This window comes from Micropterus salmoides, unplaced genomic scaffold, assembly GCF_014851395.1.
Source record: "Micropterus salmoides isolate LMB-PRFRI ecotype aquatic unplaced genomic scaffold, ASM1485139v1 Ms_hic_scaffold_8, whole genome shotgun sequence".
Classification (NCBI taxonomy): Eukaryota; Metazoa; Chordata; class Actinopteri; order Centrarchiformes; family Centrarchidae; genus Micropterus; species Micropterus salmoides.
The window spans coordinates 22,736,979-22,759,297 of NW_024044570.1; the positions used below are offsets into that span (position 1 = coordinate 22,736,979).

The 22,319-nt window shown below is 41.6% G+C and overlaps 1 protein-coding gene across 2 annotated transcripts in view; it reads right to left on the reverse strand.

Moving 5' to 3' along the window:
- Positions 1 to 22,319, reverse strand: part of LOC119893551 (zinc finger protein 469) — a 202,108-nt gene that overhangs the window by 35,138 nt on the left and 144,651 nt on the right. For both annotated transcript variants that reach the window (XM_038705779.1, XM_038705780.1), the window contains one exon: positions 8,124 to 8,340. The gene's annotated coding sequence lies outside the window, so the exon portion shown is untranslated. The remainder of the gene's footprint in view (positions 1 to 8,123; positions 8,341 to 22,319) is intronic.

Here is a 22,319-nt window from a genome sequence, read left to right on the forward strand (position 1 = left end):
CTGGGAGGCTATATATATAAAGAGAGACATACTGATGGCTATATTATCCAAATGCTGCTTTCCATTTCTCTGTGGCTGTGTGAGTATGTGCACTTGAATGAATAGAAATACGGCCATCGTCTGCATGTCATTCCAGCTTTCAACTCCTGAAGGGCCAAAAAGTCACTGAGAACTCCTTGAGCAAACACTCTGGAGCAAGGAGAGGGAACCGTGCAAGATGAAGAGCTAGCAAACATGCCCGTTTGAACCGGAAATATTCAGCTGGGTAGGAGCTTATAGCTGTTTGAACCGGGGACACTAGAGAGGACCTGGCAAGTATATGTGTTTGAAGGCCAAACAGTGTTGAAGGCAGAGCTCCCATGGGGAATCTGACAGTAGAGCCTGATAGTCAGCTGCTGCTGCCTCCCTACTATGCTGACAGTTTAAATAAGAAGGCACAAAAAGCTCAGTCATTGAGGAAAATAGGCCTTCATCCACTTTATGAAGAAAAGGTGCCAATCGTAACTCCCCTATAGCTGGAAAGTGATGGATTCTTTCGTATTTAGAGTAGTGCTGAATCCACTGTACAGCTACTGCACATTCACATACAGCACACACTGAGAGACAGAGAGAGAAAGAGATTCATTATCCCATTCTTTAATGGCATGAGGTGCCAGGTTATTTGACTGACAGAGCTAATTAGAGAGGCATGACAGTTTAGGCAGCATGTGACTCCTCTGACCCATAAAAACTGTCATATTTGTTGGTTCAATTGAGGGCACTATTTTTTCATTTCATCCAGCTATGGTATCAAGATTCACTCAGTTAAATTATAAACAGCAATAGTGCAAGCTTAAAATAAAACCCAGTATTTTTTCTTTGCATGAGTGGAAGACTATTCCAACAATAGTGAAAGCAAGATAACTTCAGCAAACCTGGTGGACAATGTGAGATAAAACAAACAAACATGTTTCCTATCTTTCTGTGTTTTTGTGAAAGTGGTGCCTCCTCTCTGAACCTTTTCAAAATGACATGTCTGTCAACACTTAAAATGAATGTGGTCATCTGTCCATGACACAGATTGCTGTGACATGGATGACAGTCATCAGCAGTCATATACAGAAGCTTTGATGTGAGACCACAGCGCACTCCTTTCCACCCAGTTCTCATGGCTTTCCCTTTAAATAGAGCATGACATCAGACTCTGCCTAGAACAAATGTGTCCAAACAATGCCACATCTGGAGCAAAATGCAGGAGTGAAAGGGGAAGAGCAGGAATGTAGCGGAAAAGGGGTTGAAAAAGGGAAAGTGGTCCTAAAGCTGTTTAGCTCTAGGACCCTGGCCAAAGCGTCTGGGGATGTGCCTGAGCTATAATTTACTAGTGATTTCCCTTGCTTCCCTCCCCCCAAAGACCTGATGTCACTACTGCAGGCCCAAGGATCAGGCAGAATGAAAATTGGAAGCACTACTACCTTTTTTGAGTGTAACACAGTGATGTCTGTTCTTGTTTTAATCTCAGTACATTGAAAAGTCCACTACAGTCCACCAATGCTAACTAATATGAAACAACTCCTACAGACAACCGCCAACTACTGTTATTTGTATGGTGGTAATATAACCCCATAGTTACAAAAATGTCACAAAGAAGGTCACAGAGAAAATCAATTTCTTCATTTATCTGGCTCCTTCTCCTGACTTTTTTTGAGCAGATGCAAGAGGAGGTCTTCAGAAAGTCTTCTCAGGCAGCCTGTTCTTGTTGTCACTGTCAGAACCAATCAGAGCTGCTGGGTCTGCATTCATGCAGCAGAAGGAGCAGAGGAGCAGGCAAATATTCAGGCCAATTTTCTGCCTGTTGGATAAAATGTCTAATAAACACATGACGGCGGGTTCAACAGTTATTTGTGAGTAGACACATAGTATACTGCCTATCATCTGACAGAGATACTTGGACTTATAGTCAAGAATGCATAAAATATACATAACAATGCACAAAAACATATACGTACATGCACACAGTTACACACAAGCACATCAGTCTGCGATTTGTGTGGGAGCTCAGGGGGCCCTTCAGATTTTGAAGGTGTGACCTGACAGAGACACACAGTAGGATGGAAAATATGCTGAATGTGTCATGTTTGAAGAGGAGGACTCAGATAGGGAGGAAGAGGAGGAGAGGGGGGAGATTGGACAGAGCTGAAATGATGGAACCTGGGGGACTCTCCTCTCCCACAAATCATGTGTTTTACATCTGCAGTGCAGTCTGCTCAGTTTAGAAAGCCTCCTATTCACAGGACCAAGTCTAGGTGTGGACAAACTAGGTGGTCTGGAGAGGACACCAGGGAGGATGGAGGATGAAGGAACTGATGCAGAGCTCTGATGCACCTTCTTATTTTAATGGCCCTTCAAAGTCGTGTCAGATGAGACTATTTGTGCCGTAAGTAAACAGATGCTCTGAGAGCTGCCTAGCTGAGCAATTTGAGGGTGACAGTAGAGCAGAGCCGAGCTGAGCTGAGAAAGAGATGGAGACACGCCTGCATGGCCAGTTCAAGCAGTTCAACAGCAACAAAACTTTATTTGTAGTAATGATTTCAAATAATAAAATGAGCAAAACAAAAGAGATGCATTATAGAAAATGCAAAAAAGGAGGCTAAATGTTAAAAATGTAGGTATTATAATTATTATTTTGTCACTGAAAGCTCACTATACTGTCTGCATCTGGACAGCCCATGCTGCCATACCGTCAATGTCTACAGCAAAAATAATGAAAAACATGTTATACGACTAGTATAGAGACATTTACCAACCATGATATTGTAGGTCATGGAAATCTGTTTACAAAAACCATAATGAGAGGGAACGCTTTAGCTAACACTATGATCTCCATCCTCAGCTCTACCAAAAAAAATCTATTTAATTGACACCACAATTTATTTTACTGTAGCAACTACTCTATAGCCCATCAATGTTTGAGGCGTGATCTGTAAATCAAAAAGTAACACAGGCCTGTATTTACAGTTATGATCAGTTGACACACAAAATGATGAATTTTAATCACGAAGGCAACTCTTCAATTATAGATTTAAATTTAGCTGAATATGATATGGTCAAAGAAATTAAGGTTTGGCTTTCTGTGTTTAAAAAAAAAAAGGTTTGTATTCAGTTGAAGAACAGGCAAATCACTGACATTAGCATTGTCTTTTTAGGTTGAGGTCAATGTTCCACTTTCATTATTAAAGCTTAATGAAAGTCATCTCAGCCCTGTCAGGAGTGAGGCAGAGAGGTCAGAAGTCATGACCAAATCACTCAACATGGGAATTAAGGGATGAATAACCTCCCCAGTCTTATGTAACCTTAGTGACTGGTCTGGACAGTACCTGCTTAGCTGACAATAAACCAACCAAATAGCCACTATCATGCCCCTTAGATACTAATCTAGATTTAATACTTAGTCTCATAGTCACAGTATCTGGTTGGGGGATTATGATTAATAGTATGGTAAGATGTAAATACAAATGTGCATTAATCACAAAAAAGGCGGCTTTCCTTGGAATATTAAATCACACTTCCTGAGGTTTCTGTTCACACTTCAATCTCCACACACTCTCTGGTTACACTGAAGTCATCCTTTTTCAGGATCCCGGTGGACGTTTCCTTAGAAGACATATTTTAGCTAAGACCTACTGTTGCAAGTGTTTATCTTTCCATACTTCTGTCTGATGGTAATCATGCATGAATTTAGTGGTGGTAGTGGTAGAGGAGTGGAGGCAGTGGTGCTGTCAGGGAGTCTAGAGTTACATTAACAGGCAGCATTTTTAGGATCCCAGTGGATGTTTACTAACTTACTTAATTTCTGAGGAACATTTTGAGAGATTGTTTAAAGTTTTAAGGCAGCTAAGGCACAATATTATTCTGAACTAATTCGTAAAAATGCCCATAGGCCTAAAATTCTGTCCAACACAATTAACTCCTTCTTGAATCCTGCTGCTGTTGCTTCCTCTGCTGCAACTACAGAAACCTGTGAGATGTTTTTGCTTCACTAGCAAAATTGACAACATAAAATCTCAAATCTCACCTCCTGCAGTTTCAATCAGAGTTGTCCCTCCAGCTGTCTGACATGTTTCCACACATGAATCCTACCTATTGTGCTTTATAAATTATACTGTCACACCTTTTCAAGAAAGACTTTGACCCAACTTTGAATCTGATACCTTATTTTAACTATAATAAATACCTCTTTAACACATGAAATCATCCCTTCTAGTTTTAAACATGCAAATGCACAACCCTTACTAAAGAAACCTGGCTTTTACGCCACAATGACCATAACAATTACAGGCCCATCTATAAGCTACCATTTATTTCTACGATTTTGGGGAAAGTTGTCTTCTCCAGGGTCCCCTCCTATTTGAACATATTTAACATTTCTGAAAAATTCAAATCTGCTTTTAGAGCTGTGCACGGTATAGAATCTGCTCTACATAATAACATCCTTCTCTCGGTCGACTCTGGTCACTTATCGACTCGTGACGTTTTAGTCCTGCTCGATCTCAGTACAGCATTTGACGCTATCGACCATGGCATTCTTTTAAAATGCCTGGAGGTTGAAGTCGATCTGCAGGGCCCTGTGTTAAAATGGTTTACCTCCTACCTAAAAGACAGAACATTTTTAGTAGGAAACTGCTCTCCATCTCCTGCTCCCATTAAATGTGGCATCCCCCAATTTTAGGCCCTCTTTTATTCTCATTATACATGTTTCTTCATGGCTCTACTTTTAAGAAATACAATATTCTGTACCACTGTATACTGTATACTGCACACAATGTTACCTACCATTTACACCAAACAGCGCCTGCTCACGGAGGAACCTCTTTAACCGTCTAAACATCAAATCAACATCAAATCCTGAACAGCAGGGAACTTCCCTCAACTAAATGAAAACAAAACTGAGGTAATCACATCTGGCCCCGCTAGCTCTGTCACCAACCTAAGCAAGGTGCTCAGACTCTGGTCTTGAAAAATATTGGTGTTTTCTTGGACACTAACAAGTAAGTTCTGTTGTGGAGGGCTTAGACTCTTAATTAAAACCGTTTTTATCTCATTGAGATCTGGAAACAATTATCCATGCCCACCTCTCAGCTTGATTACTGTAATTCCCTGTATATGGGGTTGGCCCATTCCACCCTTTCTCGACTCCAAATGGTTAAAAAATGCAGCTGCTGGACTTTTAACTGGAACAAAGAAAAGACAACACATCCCTCCTGTTCTGGCTCACCTGCATTGGTTACCAGAGAAATACAGAATTGATTGACTGAACATGTTACTTTTTAAACGTTTTTAAAGCCTTAAATGGATTAGCTCCATAACACAACATTACTGATCTTCTAACTCCATGTTCTGCCTCAGGTCACTTAGGTCATCCTCACAACAACTCCCTGCAGTCCCTCACTCAAAAGCAAAGGTGACCAAGCTTTTGCTGTTGCTGCTCCCGGGCTCTGGAATTGCCTCCTGTCCCACATTAACTCCAGATCCACCATTGATAATTTTAAATCAAATTTAAGGACCCATCTAGTTTCTTCTGCTTTTAGTTCAGTGCCCCATGGTTTTTTGTCCCTCTTAACTTGTTTCTAATGTCTATTAATTAATTAATCTAAATGTTTAATTATAGTTCTCATAACTTCCTATTTTTTTACTCTGCTTGAATCATGTTAGTTTTTTTAGGTTTCCATTTTTAGTCTTGCCTTTTCTCTATTTTTGCATTATTGTATTACGTTATGTATTATTTTCTCATGTATACCTGTATTGAGGCATATTCTAACCCATCTGCCTCGACTGGAAAGCACTTTGGCTCATCTCCTGTTGTTTTTAAAGGTGATATATAAATAAACAGACTTAGCTTACTTTAACTAAGACCTAAGGTTGCAAGTGTTGATCTTTCCATACTTCCCTCTCGCGGTAATCATGCATGAGTTTGGTGGTAGAAGAGTAGGGACGGTGGGGCTGTCGGTGGGTCTAGAGTTACATTAACGAGCAGTGTGAGAATCAGGAGGTGGTAGTAGGGTCAGGGGTCACAGTGCCCTCACAAACAAATGAGCCACCCAGTGAGGAAGTCAACAAGAGATGCTTTCCCCTGCAACCTTGCAAGCCCTAGCAACAGCAGCTGCTGGCAAACATGTGTGTGACAAATGTGCCATCTGAACCAAGACAGGGACTCAATCATCACCATATGGGGTTGCCACACAAACATGTCACACAAACAGAGCAGAGAGGGTGGGAGATAGACTGCAGGGGGTGAACCGAGGGTTTGGTTGTGGGGGTGGGTTGGGCGGGAGGTAACAGCAGACACAATAAAACATAACAAGACATATATTCATAGGCTATGTCAAGTATTGTTCACATGGGAAATGCAACAACATTTAACAAACCTCTCTAAAGGCTCACTGGTGGTCGTTTTTTATACAGATATTCTTTACTGCTCAGCTGAGTATACTTCAGTAGGGTTAAATGTTATGATGACTCCCTGTTGGGAGACTCATGGGAGAGTTGCTGCTGTTAGCTGGACTCAAGCAGGTTTTACTGTGGGTTCTATTGTTGCCGTACGGAGCTTAATGGCCAGCAAACAGTCTCATGATGGCCCCGTTCTGCCATTCTATCCTACTAAAAATTCCCTGTTACACACACTGTCCTGACAGAGACCAGATGAAGCCAAACTGGAAATTCATTCACACAGCACTGCTTTATATTTTCTTCTGGGTTCCTTCAGAAGAATTCGTATAGGGTTTTCTGTGTTCCCTTGATGACCACTCTTCATTCATCTCCAAATCTACATTTTATAGTACCCACAATGTTTTCAATCAGTCCTTTCACCACACTTTCATTTCATAATTTCATGTGCCTCAGCTTTCTGTCTGTCCTCTATCTCATGCTCTTTTTGTATTTTCCTCTCTCTTTCTCTCCCACTCGCCAGCTCTGGAAAGTACATTCGACAGTTCAAGAGTGACACAAGGACCGTCTCCTTCATAGCAGACCACGCTTGTGTTTTTTCAATTAAGCTGGGCTCCTGTATACTATTCATTTGGGAAACCATAATTCTCATGGCCCAGCAGAAACTAATGGAAAGTCGCTTAGTTTTTTTTTTCCGGGAGAGGTATCGGAAAGACCCGTTCCCCAGAAGCATGTCTGACTAGTGGAGATGAAGAATAAAACCATAGGAATACAGTCTATAAAAATACGGGAGGTGTTGATGGGAGGTGAAGGCTTCACCAAGGGGTATAAGGGTGCAGGAATCCATAGGGTGAATGGCAACAGGAAGGAGGTAATTCTAAGAATACAGATCGATGGATTTCCAAGGAAATGTGGATGAAAGAGAGCGAGTCGCAGGCCGGATCTGAATTGGCCAGCGGGGAGGAGGACACATCAAAGCCTGGTGTCACTGGGCTGCAGATGCAGTAAATACTGTCACCTGTCCTTTATTATTTACAGAGATGAGCCCCCAATAGCCTGTTGCATCCCTCTGTCTTAAACAGCAATCAACATTGCAAATAGATCCCCCCCCCCCCCCCCCCCCACACACACACACACCCCCCCCCCCCCCCCACACACACACACACACTCAGGTGCAGTAACACCTGAGTGTGTGTAGGGTAGTATCACTGTATGGCTATATATTACACTAGCAACAGCCCAGACCAACAATAAAACTTAACAGAGTAATAATACATTTACCTGACAACATATGCATTCTAGGGAAAAAAAATAAAATTTGTCCCTGAATATCCACTTCCAGACAACTGTTACTAGAGTTCCCATTCAATAAATGATATCCCAACTTCCTTTTTCTAATTCATCTCAGCCCCAGACTGACCCTCGTCCTTGCCTTGTGAAAGCCATTTATCACTATTAACAAAAACCTTTCACTGAATGCTCAGTCTGCGTTCACACCTAAACAGTGCGCACACACACACACACACACACACATTTGTGGGAGGGGCCTAAAAGGGACAACCCCTATCCCCCCCCCCCCCCCCCCCCCCCCCCCCCCCACTACCACCACAACAATCAACAGAGACAGACAGACAGCACAGGAGACCAGTGAGAGAGAGACAGGCAGGAGCAGGACACGAGGAGGAGACAGTCTGAAGTCTTACCTCAAGAGTAATGCTGTGGAACCGATACAAGGGAGAGCCTCATGACTGCTGCGGTCTCTCTCAGCCTCGGTCTCTTTGTGTCTCTCAGCTGAGGGAGAGGGGCGCTGAGACGCACAGGCAGCCCAGTGCAGAGCGGAGCGGCGCTCAGCACACTTTACAGGCAGAGAAAGCAGTGGAGCCGCGCAGACCCCGGGCTCATCCGCTCACACTCTGCCTTCTGAGGATGAAAAGAGAAGACTTCATTACCAGCTGCAAACCACGCCTCCACCCCTCCAGTCTCCCTCCTCCCAAGCACTCTCTCCCTCCCTCCCCTCCTCCTTCACTAGCTCCCAGTTTCCCTTCCACACTCCCAGCCAGTAGCACGCTCCAGGGCCTGTCCCAGCCAAGAGAGGGGGAGCAGACTGCCAAAGAAAACCTCCCATCCAACCGCCTGCCAGTGCTGTGCAGTGCACAGAGAGAGAGAGGGACAGAAAGAGAGGAGGAAGCAAGAGACAGAGAGATGGCATAGAGCATCTGGTTTAAATCCACAAACTCTTATTTGTGTGTTTTGAAATTTTACATTGAGCACACTGCTTCAGAGTTGTTTCACCTTAACAGTTTTGCCAGTGGAGCACTAGATGGAATAAGGAAGGATAAAGTGTGTGTGTGTGTGTGTGTGTGTGTGTGTGTGCATGCTTGTGTATGTGTGTGTGTGTGTGTGTGTGTGTGTATTGGTAAATGAGAAATGAAATAAAACAAAGAAGGAAAGCAGAACGAGGAGGATTAAATTTGGACAGAGTGAAATGTGTGAGGCAGCAGAGATTCACTTGAAAGAGAGGGGAGAGACAGAGGGAAGGACACAGGCAGGGAGGCCAATGGAAAAAAAAACACAGACACTCTCAGAGAGAGACATAGAGCAAGACAGGCAATCACTTTGGCAGTTTTAGGGAGAAAAGTAAAATGTGAAGAGACATAACCAGGGAAGTTCTAATTAAGACTTACTGTAAGAAATCAAAAGACTGTCACTCGGGAAAAGTGTGTGTGTGTGTGTGTGTGTGTGTGTGTGTTTGTATGTGTGTGTTGGGTTCTAAAGGGTAGGGACAATGTCTGTCTCTGTGTGTTTGTGTGTCTATAAACCTGTCTCTAAGTCTCACCGACTCTTTGCAAACTGCTTCCATCATCAACACCCAAAATAAGGATGACAGTTTTTGTCCATCTTCAGTCTTCCCCCTCCTTCTCATCCTCTCTGCCTTTTCTTCTTATGCCAAAGTGAACTCGCTCCCCATTAGACAGGGAAAATAGGCCTAAAAGAGCTAGCTGTTTACTGTCTGTAATTATAAGGGGCTGGGTACACTCAATCCAGGCAAGCTCTGCACCCTGCCCTCAAGTGCCACCACACACAAACCCAACTCTGCCAAATCTGGGCCATGGCACAGAGAGAGAGAGGTGCAAAGTTAAAGAAAAGAAGAGTAAAAAAAAGTGACGTTTAAAGTTTCAGATCAACTTGTAATTAGGAAACAAAATGTTGGCATAGGAGAATTCACTAAACTTAAGAAAACAGACAGAGTATATTATATTCCAAACAATTTATAGTTAAGGGTTCACCTGAGGTCAAACTGGACAGTAGGTCCTGGGCATGAAATAACAAAAAGTTTAAAGTGGAGAGGTCATTTGCTGGCAAATACTGTAGGTCAGGCTCCAAAAATGACAGTCATGACAGTTAAGCATCGATCCTGCTGCAAGAGACTACAACACAGCACATCACTAAATCCATCAGGACCACCACTCCTGCCTATGGTGATTCCTTTGAAGTACTTTCACAGATAAAAACAGCAGTAACTTTAAATTAAGTTACGCAAGTCTAAGGTCCAGTAGTACTTTCTTGATTGTTTAACAGGGATAAGCAAAAGAAGAGCGGGTAGAAACACAAATATCGCATTCCAAAACAACATAAAGAACTAGAGAATTGCAGGGGGAAAAATCAAAGTGATTCAAAAGATCACAGAACGGAACAAAATGACAAAAATAAGTCTGCATAATGTAATAAACAAGGGAGGACATTTTTTGGCAGCACATGATGAGGTAAGCAGGGATTATACAGATCTCTGGCGATCTCCAACACTAGCATTAACACCTACACAGACCCTCTTTGTGGTATAATGGTGTTAAATTTACACAGGTCCACAAAACAGTACTTAAGGTTATGGGCTGACTTCATTGTAGGTTGTGAAAGCCCAGGCGTGGAGTTGGGGTTTGAGACCGTTGGAGTGAGTTGATCAAGGGACGATAAACTCATTTCAGTGCACTTTATTGCTTAGAAACACTAATCCTCCAAAACCAGAGACATGGACAGCTCCTCTGTGGTGTTTTATATCTTTAATCTGGGGCTTTAGTGACAAAGAAAAACTAATCCACCATCTGAAAGCCGTTGTTTGTTTACTGTCTCATATGTAATCAAGTATTTCCATTACCAACAATAGTAAATAGATATAAATAGCACAAAGTGGCCATATAATAGGGAAAATTAGAACAGTAATGACAGGCTGTCAGCTACACTTTGCAGCATAAAATTTTGATTGTGCTTCAGGATGTAACACAGGGATTTAGGACTGAGGTGGAATTGACTTAATGGACACAATATTCTATCCAGCCACTAGGGGCTGAGTTGAGCTTTGTGATGTTCATACTATTTACAGACTAGGATGAGGCTAAGTTTGCCACTAACATTTTTACACTACATCTCTCTCACCCTGCTCCAGACTTGAAAAAGAGAGCTGTATCACAGAAGAAAACCTCAAATGTCTTGCTTGTTGCATATGAAAGCATCGATTATAAGAGACTTGTTAAAAGGACAACATTAAATAAGGGGATATAATGGGTTAATATCTACACACCACTGAGTTAAAAACACCCTTTATACAGAGCAAGCTGGTGGCAAAAAGTCAAAATTGGCTGCCTCTGTGATTGGATTTCAAAAGCCACAGGAAACCATCTGACTGTCAGGCATCACACACATTTGGCCAACCAACCATGTTAGGATAGGCCAAAATGGAGTACAAAATTATAGGCATGGAATTTAACTTCTTTTTGTCAATAACTCTGCAAGTGAACTAAACTAAATAACTAAACAAATGGAACAGAAACATACAATGGGATTTAATGTTTTTGTAGTGCATCAGAGACAACTTGCCTTTGGATGGCAGCTGGAATCTTTTTAGACTTCAGGATTCAATCATAGGTCGTTGTGAAATTAAAATTTCACTCTTAACAACCTGAATTGAAAACAGAGTCAAGACAAATGGAAAGAGGGGACCTTCTGTGTTGTTAACACAGAAAACCTTTGTGAGATGTATCAAAGTGAGGGAACCCAAGATCAACTCCTCAACATTTCCAGGATGAATATGGAGATTGTTTCAACCCTGCCTTGGGGCCTGTGCATATCAGGACACCAACGGCTTGTATTATACTAGTCTAAACAAGTATTTTTAGTTCATACAGGACATTAAAGAAACATTGCTTTATACTTTACCGACCTCTGCCAACCGTCTAAGGTGTCTAAATGGTCTCTCTATCTCTCTGTGGCATGAAAAAGTCATAAAAAACACCAATGCTAAACATATAAAGTGTTTTAATGACCTTGGAGTATTCCAACCTCCCCTCAGGAAGTAACACCTAAATCAAAAACTAATTAAACTGTGACCTTTTGGATGCAATGTGCATGTATACATCAATTGACCTACTCTGTCATTATTACTTAATATAATTCCCTAAAGCTAGATATAGCAATGAGAAAAGTTTAAATCTAACCCTAAATCTGTACAGAAGCTTGCCTTTTCCTCTGAAAAACTCAAAAATTAAGAAGTCAATTCTGGACTTCAAAGAAAAAAAAGGATGAATCAATGCAGCCAAGATGACAGTGGAGTAAAGTGTTGCAGCCTGGCCGTAAGCCACATTGTGTGCCACACTCTAAGACTAGTTCTATGAGTGTGCTGTGTGTTTGTGCACTGAGACAAGAAAGGGCACCGGGAAAATGAGACCGTGGGTTTCCACTCAAACACAAATGATGGTGGCTAACCAAAAAGTCTAACACATCTATTCCCTCCCTCTGTCTGTTCAGCTTTTGGGCTCTGGTGCTACCGGGCCAGCCTCAGCTCTGGGAATTTCACACCTACGATGGCCATGACCAGCAGAGCAAAGCCCATCACACCCTGGTGTGCCATTTCTGACCCAGAGAGCCCAGTGGCCACGAACACATGCTCTCCCCCAGGGCAAACAGGGGGCACCCCAGCTAATGTAGACTTAGCAGCTCGGCGATGTGTACTCGCCCCGCCATGTGGACCAGGAGTGATGATGTTCCCAGGGAGACAAGGTGTCGGGTTTTGGGCTGGGAGGAGGTGGGGCAGGACCATGGGGGTTAGAGGTGAAAGAGGAAAAGTTGAAGAATGGGGAAAAGGCCCACCCTAAGTGTGTTCTGTTATTGGAAAAGCATAGACAGACGTAGGCTTTAGTTGAAAAACTTTCCAAGAAATGCTAGATGTTTTTTCGATAAAAATAAAAAAGAACAGCTTCAAGGAAAACTTATTTCCAAGCAAGAACAAGATCTTTGTTGGATTATTTTACAAAACCTCAAATTATGTTCAGGGGAAAAGTTTTTTGAATTCTTCATTTCCAAAATATCTACATGGCAACTAGGGTATGGTGAAGGTTAAAAAAGGATTTGTATGAGGCTAACTCTGGTCTCCTGAATGAGAGTTCTTACGCTCACCCACCAGCCCAACCTCAACACACTCACTTCCTGCCTCTATACATACAGCACACAACAACTTACCTAAAGATTGTAAATCATCCAATATGAATGTAATCCCTGGGATGCTGCTTCAAGCACAGCCATTCACAAGACTACCTGTCTTGGTGCCAAAAAATAACAATCACACTTACAAAACCCAACCCATTTGCTAATCATGTTCACACAGTGAAAACAAAATAATCACTATGCTCGCTAGACTGGTATCTCAGGCTAAACTGTAACTAATTGAAGGGTAACTGACTCAAAATGTAATTTATGTCTCGAGCACAGTGATAAGGTTAAAGACTAAAATACATATTGATGTTTCCTTTTTGGGTTTCATCTTCCGGTGCCTTTATTTTGTCTGATTAAAGCGTCTGGGTTGAAATAGAGAAGGGTGGATAGAGCTGCCATTGAACTGTAGCAGAGCCACAGCAAACCAAATACAGAGCCCTCATCTGCACAAACAGGCCTTTCAATCGTTCCCCTCACTTTTGTCCCATCAATACTTCACTTTTCATGGAGACCAAAGCCACCAACTCCAACCTTCCCTCTGCCCCCTCCAAACACACATAGAGGTGAATGGTGTCTACTGTACCTTCAACCACTCCCCTCTCTGTGGGGTAGAACACATTTTGACAGGCCTGTATTTATGGCCGGCTTGAGTCGTGTTGGAATGAATCATGAAAAGGCCCAAAATCATCTTGCTGGATGTTCATTTATATTGAGTGTTGGTCAGCTGTGTGGGTCTGTGTGTGTGGCCTACTTAGAAAGAATGAGGGTTGTGTGAGTGAATGTGTGGGAGCGGAGGATTAAGATAAGCCCTCTAATGAGCAACAAAGTATGTTTGCTATCCTGTGTTTATTATCTGTCTGTATCTGTATGGATGAAAACATTACATGCGTTCACTGTGTTCCTGTTCAACATTATGAAACCTGACTGCTTGCTGGAAAGTGATTTTGCACCGTATAAACCCCCATATTGAATATAATAGTATTAAAAGATAGACATAAAAACTGAATACATAATACATGCCCATACGTACATAGAAAAAGTTAGTGGTAGCTGTAATGATTCATCCTTTTCATTCAGTTTTCCCTTCTTAAAACAACAACTAAAACAACTAAAACACCCAGTTAAACTAACTTATATACTAACTTACTAACTTATATTATCTTCAGCTGAGCTTCAGAATGAGGTTTTGCACAGAAGGAGGACTAAGGACATCAATCATTTCCAATGTAATCATGTTTGGAAGGGATCTTAATGGCCAGTATGGACAAGATGAATGTGACCAAGTGACCAATAACTCTTTCAAACCCTTTCATATGTTCAGTGAACATATGGGCCTGTAAGTGTTGTTTTAAGACAGATTTTGAATAATGTGAACCTTTCCTTTAATTATAATCATGGTAAGCTGCAAAAGAGAGGAATAAAAGCAAATGGCTGTGACTCATCCCATTTGCGACCAGTGTTGTATGAGATAAATTGCATACATTGACTTTAACAGTAACAAATACATAAATGATTTGTCTATAACTTAATATCCATCTTTGAAAGACTAGTGACTTTGGGTTTTTAATCCTCTATGTCAATCTCTCTTTCAGTACACACACAGACACGCTTGACTGATCACCCAATCCTTCAGAGTGCAGTGTCTCAGTGGGTGTGTGGTAACAATGGGATCTGGGGTGAGCTAAGGCAGACTTCTCTGGTCCTTCTCCACATAAACCTTTAATATGAGGCCTCCTCAGCACCAGTCGGCCATCTAAAGGCACTGTACCCTGTAATTGACCTTAAAAATACTTTCCATGGAGGTCGGCAGCCATGTCATTGGCCTTCGGCCCAAGCAGCGGCTGCATCTCCCCAGCCCAGAGGAGCCTGGGAAGGCCTCACAGGGTATATTTAGTGGCCCTGTCTTTTGAGTAGAGTAGGAGATGCAGATAATGCCAGTCTGTACATAAAACCACTCCGCCGCCCACGAGTAGGCCTCTCACAGGCACATTTCCCTCTCCCACGGGGATGTGTTTCTTAAGGTCAGAGGTCCGTTATATGCAAGCCAGGTGAATGTATAAACATGGAAGACACTTATCGGAATTTACCTCTCCTGTGAAGGAGGGACATGCCACCGTTTTGGCCCTGTAAGGCAAGCTTGTTGTTAGATTCAAACAGTTCCAGTGTAGAGCCCTGCAAGAGTCCAAAACTACAGCCCTAGCATGGCCCTGGCCCATGTGGTGTTCAAGCCCAGCCCAGCCCAGCCCCAGATTGTCTGCAATTTTTCAGCCCGACTCAAGACCGACATCAATATCACGCTCTCTCTGACTCGCACTCTTTCGGACATACGCACACACACATGCTCCAACTTCTCCCTGCTCTGCATGGTCAGTTGTTGTGTGTAGCTATAGTAATGTATGCATTAGCCTACATGCCTACTGCTTAGGTTATTTATAATATTTATAATATAATCAATCTAAGAATATTTCGTACAGAAGCCTGTGCGGGCACAATGAAAGAAGAGAAGTTAAATGAACCGAGCCCGATCTGTAAAAAAAATAACTGGCCCGAGTTGCAGACCTCTATTCCACAATGCATCAAGTGATGCTGTAGCACACACCAGGAACCAGGCGATACAGACAGAAGTACATAAGCTCAGTTTTGTCATTTGCTGGCTTACTAAAGACTTGATGTGCATCGACACTGGGATATGACAGTGATCCTGTATCCTGATAAGTTGACATGGGTCAACCTACGATGACATCAAGACAGAATGGGTGGAGGGTCTCCAAAAAGGAGGGAGAAAATGGGTTCAAACTACAATAACATCTTGACACAAATAAGAGTTTGTCTGTCTCAGAGACATTTATCAAATGCATCATGCCAAGTGCTGCTGTTGGTGAAAGCTCTATTTGAACTTCAATATTTTGATCGTGCTGTCTAAATCCTGTCCAAACCTTCCTGCCACAACACATCAACATTGACACTGCTGTCTCCAAAGGTATTATTCAAAACATATGGACATCATACTAATTATTATAGGCATGGGAAACTGGGAAAGGACAGCTGTGCTGCAGGCTATCTTCTCATAATGTAGAGATATTCAGCTGTCAAACAAATGTAACTGTGTTTACTAATTGTCTACTATAGGCTATGCATGCACCAGAGACATGGACTAGAGTTTGATAATCAGACTCGAGTCGCACTTAAGTCGCACACGTTACACTGGTTTGAGAATCTGGGGGGGGGGACTTACAGTAGTTAATAAGCTGTGATTAATTGCATTGCACATTACATGGTTGTGCTCTGTAAGTGAAAAACAGGTTACAGTTACAGAATCCCTTATAGCTATGCAGTTTTATAAGCAGCCTGGTTTGAATGCAGCAGGTGATTCATTATACCCATGAGAGACTTGAGACTTGGACTCTAGCTCAGAGACTTGAGACTTGACTTGGAGCTCAGAGTCCAGCATCTCTGGTATGCACTGTGCAGCTGTATTATATAGGAAAATATTAATATCAGGTCAGACTGTATATAGGCAAATACTCAATATAATGACACTCAAATTGGGATGATGATGCAATTTGTTATATTTATTCTGGTATTCCTTCTCTACTAAACATGTTTTTGATTTTAAGTTCATTTCTATGTGTTTAACACAAACACCTATACTAACACCTAAGATAATGAGATAATGACTGTATATTTTACTAATACAGTACTAACACAATCTTTTGTCATCGTTATTACTCTCTTTTGATTGATTGATTGATTGATTGGCTTCATTATCAATTCTTGATCCATTGTTGTCACTCATGTTGTCAGGGGCATCTGCAATGTAATTTATCATTTCTTTCATGAAAGATCATTGTTGAAAAAAATCACAGCTTTCATCTGTCTTTTTCAAAGGTGAAAACTGGAATTTATATAAGAACAAACGCCGGTGACTGCTTCCTTCTGACCGACCGACTCTCTGGAGTCATGGCCTGTTACACGTTTAAGAAACCCAGTCTTTTATCTGATGCAAGTGCATCGTTTGCACACTTTTTACAGTAACCAACAAACCATTCCAATTAAAACAGAGTTTCCCTCATCTCTGACAGGTGGAGTTATGAGCAATCCCTGCAACAAGTACTGCTCGACTTAGTGCCACTGGCCATTGATGTTACGTAATAGTCATATATCTATCTCTGTTCTCTCTGAGGCTCCTGTATAATTTTTGTGTGTCAGTTCTGCTCAGTTATGGGTGAGAGAGAGAGAGCAGATGGGCCAGTGTTTACTCATAGCGCGTGCAATCACACCTTTAAATTCCTCAGAGTAGCAGTGAGAGAGGTTACAATCACTTGTGCCTGCCTCTGCTCCTTACCAGTGGAAACCACAAACCTTGGCAAGCTGAAGCCACGCCAGTCAGCTCCACTCATCTAACTAAAGTTTCATGGCCTTTAGCAACATGCACTTGGATCTCACACATCCAACCAGGCACTATCATGAATGTGTTTTTAAATCATCCACAGAATTGTTGAGATGCTGTCATAAACTAAAAGGTTATGCTTAATATCTTACAATAACAGATCAGCTCCTATTATCTTCACATCTTTGCTTAGAGGGTCTTTTGGTCTCTTAACAATACACATGCACAAAGCCACAAAGATAGCAGGAAACAGGATAAAGAGAGAGTCTCAAAACTCTCCTCAAGGGACGCTGCCTCTGAGTATAAAATCCAAGCCCAACAATAACAAAGAAACACTTTTGATCTACTGTATAAAAGCACAGCTACAGAGCTCAGCAGACCAGGGGTTCATGTGCTCACCGTGGTCACGGTGACAGATCTGCCGACCACTCCTTGCCCATCTGGGCTGCCGGTGGCGCTCTGCCTGCTCTGTGAGGACAGCGAGTTCAGGCCAGTAATTTAGTTCAGATGAGGTAAAGCAATATTTCCAGATTAATATGAGCCATATTCCTTTAGAACTGTCCTTTCTTTCTTCTTCTCCTCCTTCCTGCATTTTTTTTTACATCTTACATGTCCAAAAACGTCTGGCTGAGGATGAAAGGAAGAAGTAGAAGAGAGAAAAGGAGAGACATAGAGAGGGAAGATGAACCAGTTTTATGCTTTGTGAGGCAGACACACAGGATAGCCAGTAGCAGTATGACACTAGCATTTCTTCAATTATGGTTCTTTTGATCATTTCCTAAAATGCCTAATGATCTAATTTCACTGAACAGCTTATTTGATAAGGCAGGGGGAGATGCATGCTTTGTGCTCTTTGCATTGCTCCTTTCGTGGTTTCTTTTATGTAAGGAATAGAGTGGATAGATTGACACACTCTTGTTCATCCATTCATCATTTTTATGTCACTAAATGACGGTGAATTAAGTTGAATAAACCCCTCAGTAGCCCTCTGTTGCTACTAGGCAGGTGCTTTGAATCCTAAAATACCTGGAACAGATTCAACCAGCTGTGCAGTACATGTTTAAAGATGCTCCATACAACCTCGAGCACTTTCCTTTTTCAATCATTGTCAAGATAACGCCCCCTGATCGTAAAAAGTTTCTGGATTTCTCCATAATTTAATGTAAGCTGCATCGTATCATATCGGAATGAGATTGCTCCAGCTGTGATTGGCAACAGTTTCAGTAGTTGGAAAGTCACAGCTGTCACTGTACTGCAGCTGCTGACTTAAAATGTGACTGGCGGCATAATCAGCTCATACTGATGATACGCATCGCTATAAATCTGTACAGCATTCAGAGAGAAGCATCTTGCTACAGTATTTCTGATACGTGCGCTGATAACGGAAAACCAGATTTAAATTAGCAGGAAGAAGCTAAAACCACAGATTAATTGGCAACTGGGCAGCTGGCTGGCTTTGTTGTTGGAGCAAAGCCAGCTGGACCAGTAGTAACCTTGCATGCCGAGGCTTTCATCAGCTGGCCATTTTGTTAATGTATGTGGAAAACTGGAGATTAATCAGCTGTCTCCCAGTCATTTCTGGAAAGATATTTCAGATCCATATTCCCTGTGCCGTGTTCCCCATAGTTTGCAATTATATTCTGAAGGATGTTCCTTCATTTACTTCATATACAGAGGATAAGGCAACCAGCATTGTGGTTCCTCTAGCCTCATAGCAGAAGCATTTTGAGGACTGATGATGGACGTACAGCCATGGTACTCTCCAGGGCTGTGATTATTTTATGGTTTCCTTATCCTAAAGTAACTGTAGAGTGTCACTGTGTTCCTGCCTTGTAAGCCAGACCTCTGGCTGGATTCCACCCTCTAACCAAATCTGCTGATCATTGCTGGGTGACTAATGAAATAAGAGTTTAACTCCTGCTTCTGCTGCAGTGTTTCTGATGTTTTTTCTGGAACGTTTTTTCCCCATCCATCTGCGACACTGTATGTATGTGATGTCATAACTGGGCTTTCTCATTGGCTGGGCTTTCAGTTCTATCGTTCAAGCACTGTGGGTGAACGGCACAATTGAACAGCGGGTTTGAAAGGGAACATGAAATTAGCGGTGACTCATCTCTGGCCGCTATGTTATTATATTATTTCTTCACCAGCAATCATTTAAATCGATCTAAAGTTCCATGAAATGAGACCAAAAAATACCAAAACTATGCATCTGTATTTGAAAGAGGGAAAATGTGTGTTTTTATGACCACATTTCTGTCACATTCTATAGATCTTGGACACCTTTAAGTAGATACAAAAGATCTAACATGGATATAAGTTTAGGAATATATAATAATAATAATAATAATAAGATATTTCACAGAATAAAATGTCTCTGTACATTACAACCTAAAGTTAATAATCTTCTGCCCCTCAAATTACTATTTTCACAACACCATAATTTGTAGTATAAGGCGACATGACAAGGTCATTTCATAGTTACTGACAAAATGCAAACTAATGTGGACAATTACTGATTTTACAACACCATTTGGCTAGTTTTATGGAGGGGAAGAAAATGTCTTTGAATGTTGAACCTTCAGAGAGCAGCTACAAGTCACATCAAAGGTGTGGGGGTCACTATAGCAATGTCTCATCAATATGATTCGCCAGTAAACTGGATTGTTGAACTGCTAAGAGGAAGAGATTGCAGAGGACTACATTAAGTCTGTGCATTTCTTGTACTACTGCTGATAATTTTGCAATGAACATCTATGGCAGTGTTTCCCATTAATTAACGAGACCATACACTAGTAAGGGGTCAATTACATGGACTGAAGTTAAGCTCAGCTGATTATAGTGGAGACAAACAAACAACAACGGTATATGACAATACGATATACAAGGAGAATTCAGCAGCTCTTATCAAATGAAACAGTCCCTTCACTCATGGTGAACTGAGAATGGTAAACTTATTAGCACATTTTAACAAAACTCCCTTAACCCCCATGCATCATGGGAATTATGAGGGAGGGACGTAGGCTGCTTGTGCGCAGCGGTTTATTTACGGTGTTAACTTCCACTGGAAGCCTCTCAGAAGCATTTCAGCAGCGAAGCGTGTAGCCTGTCCCACGTTATGACTTGTTTTTAATTGTACTTTTTGTGCTTCTACTACATTCTTCAAAGCTCTCGTTTCTCGTCTTGACGGGTACATCTAACAACTAACACAGAGAGCATTTCAGAATAAGAGCGTTTTACCTGCCGGACTTTGCTGACATGTTTAAATTTTGGTGATTTGGTGATTAGTGCTTGCTTTTTGTGCTTCTACTATGATTAAGTAGGCTATGCAGTAAAAATGTTTCTCTTTTGTCTGATTTAACTGTGTTTATAGTTTATATACGATCAGAAGTCTGTGACGGGTATTTTATTTGGAAAATTGACCGAATTCTCTTCGAATACGCTTCCTGGATGCACTCTGGTGTAAGCACAAACATTTAGTAGAATGGCTGCTCCGGCAACAGCAAAGCAGACAGACCCTGTGGATTTTCAGAGTGAGTCTGGGGTCATGTAAACTTGGTTAATATGTCTTTGTAGCAGGTGGGCCCACGATGAAGCTCCGCTCCCACTGTGCTGACAGTCAAATGACAAGCCGTTGTGTTTTGTTGGTGCTGCTGTAAGTTTGTACGCTCACACACATTGGCATCCGACTCGAGAAAACCACTATTCTTTTGAGGTAACTACGGTAACGTTAACGTTCTGTTTCTGTCACTCGTTTGTGAGAAGGCGATTAAGCTGGCCGCACCTAAATTGTAGTGCACATTTATTAAAACCTTTATGGTAAATTCACTGAAATGGAACAGTGCGAGCTGACAGGCAGGTTAGCGACTTTATCGTGTCAATTTCTCTCTTTACATAGGCAAGTGCTGCAGAATGAAAGTCTTCATGTTACATGATACGAGAACCACATACAATATAATTTATCAAACTGGGTTGGACTTGGGTTGGACTGGGATGAATTTAGCGCCAGGATACACATGTGACAACGTCCAGTTTTCAAAATAAGGTGTCTATACAGTATAAAACATATTACATGTATCCATTAAAAGTAAAAAAAAACACAGTAACAGTAAAAGGTTAGGTAAATTACTTATTCTATTTTCTATTCTTTGATTTAGGGTTGCTGGAAAAACATTAAATAAATTTGTTGACTCCTGTTGTTGTTTCATCACCATTTATAGCTATACAATAGGTTTATGAATAGTTTACTAGAGCACAACATTGTTTACATGAGTGCAAAGTTCTTCATAGATAGCCTCTTTATTGCACCAAATTACTGCATTTTATTTTAAAAGTACAAACTTTACTTTGACCCCCTGAGAGGGTCCGAGGCCCACCCACCATAGTCTCTTAAAATCCTGTGGGAAAAACTGACTGTGGAATAAACTACTGCTAAAATATTAATTATTATTATACAAAATAAATAAATACAGTCACCAATAAAGAAATGAAAACTGTTACAACACTTTCCAAGGAAAACATCTTAAAAATGCCCATTCGACAGTTATATCACCTGTGAAATATCAGCTGTCAGGTGCTACTGACTTTTGTTCACTTCAATCTCTTGCACTGACACAACACACATAAAGTACACTTCTATGGGCTACGTAGACGTTGAAATGATTCATATGTAATATAAAGTATGGCATGTTCCTATCGACAGTAGAGGGGCAAAGGCACGAAATGTGCCACATACACCAGCATTATAGCATAGCAACAGTCAAAAATCAAGGCTGGTTTGACAGCACAGGAACATCCAACTCATCTGCACATTCCCATGCTTGAGCTTGACTTGGCCTTGACCCTGGTGACTTAATGGTGTGTGAGTGTTGGTGTGTGCACTGTGTATTTTCACATCCGCTGTTCTTAGTATAGTGGAGGGTCAAGGGACCACCCCAGAAGAACAAAAGGACTTTGCCTTTATAAACAACTTTTAAATCCACCATTGCCTAGCTGCAGTATTTTTCCAACAGATTTCTAGCCAATT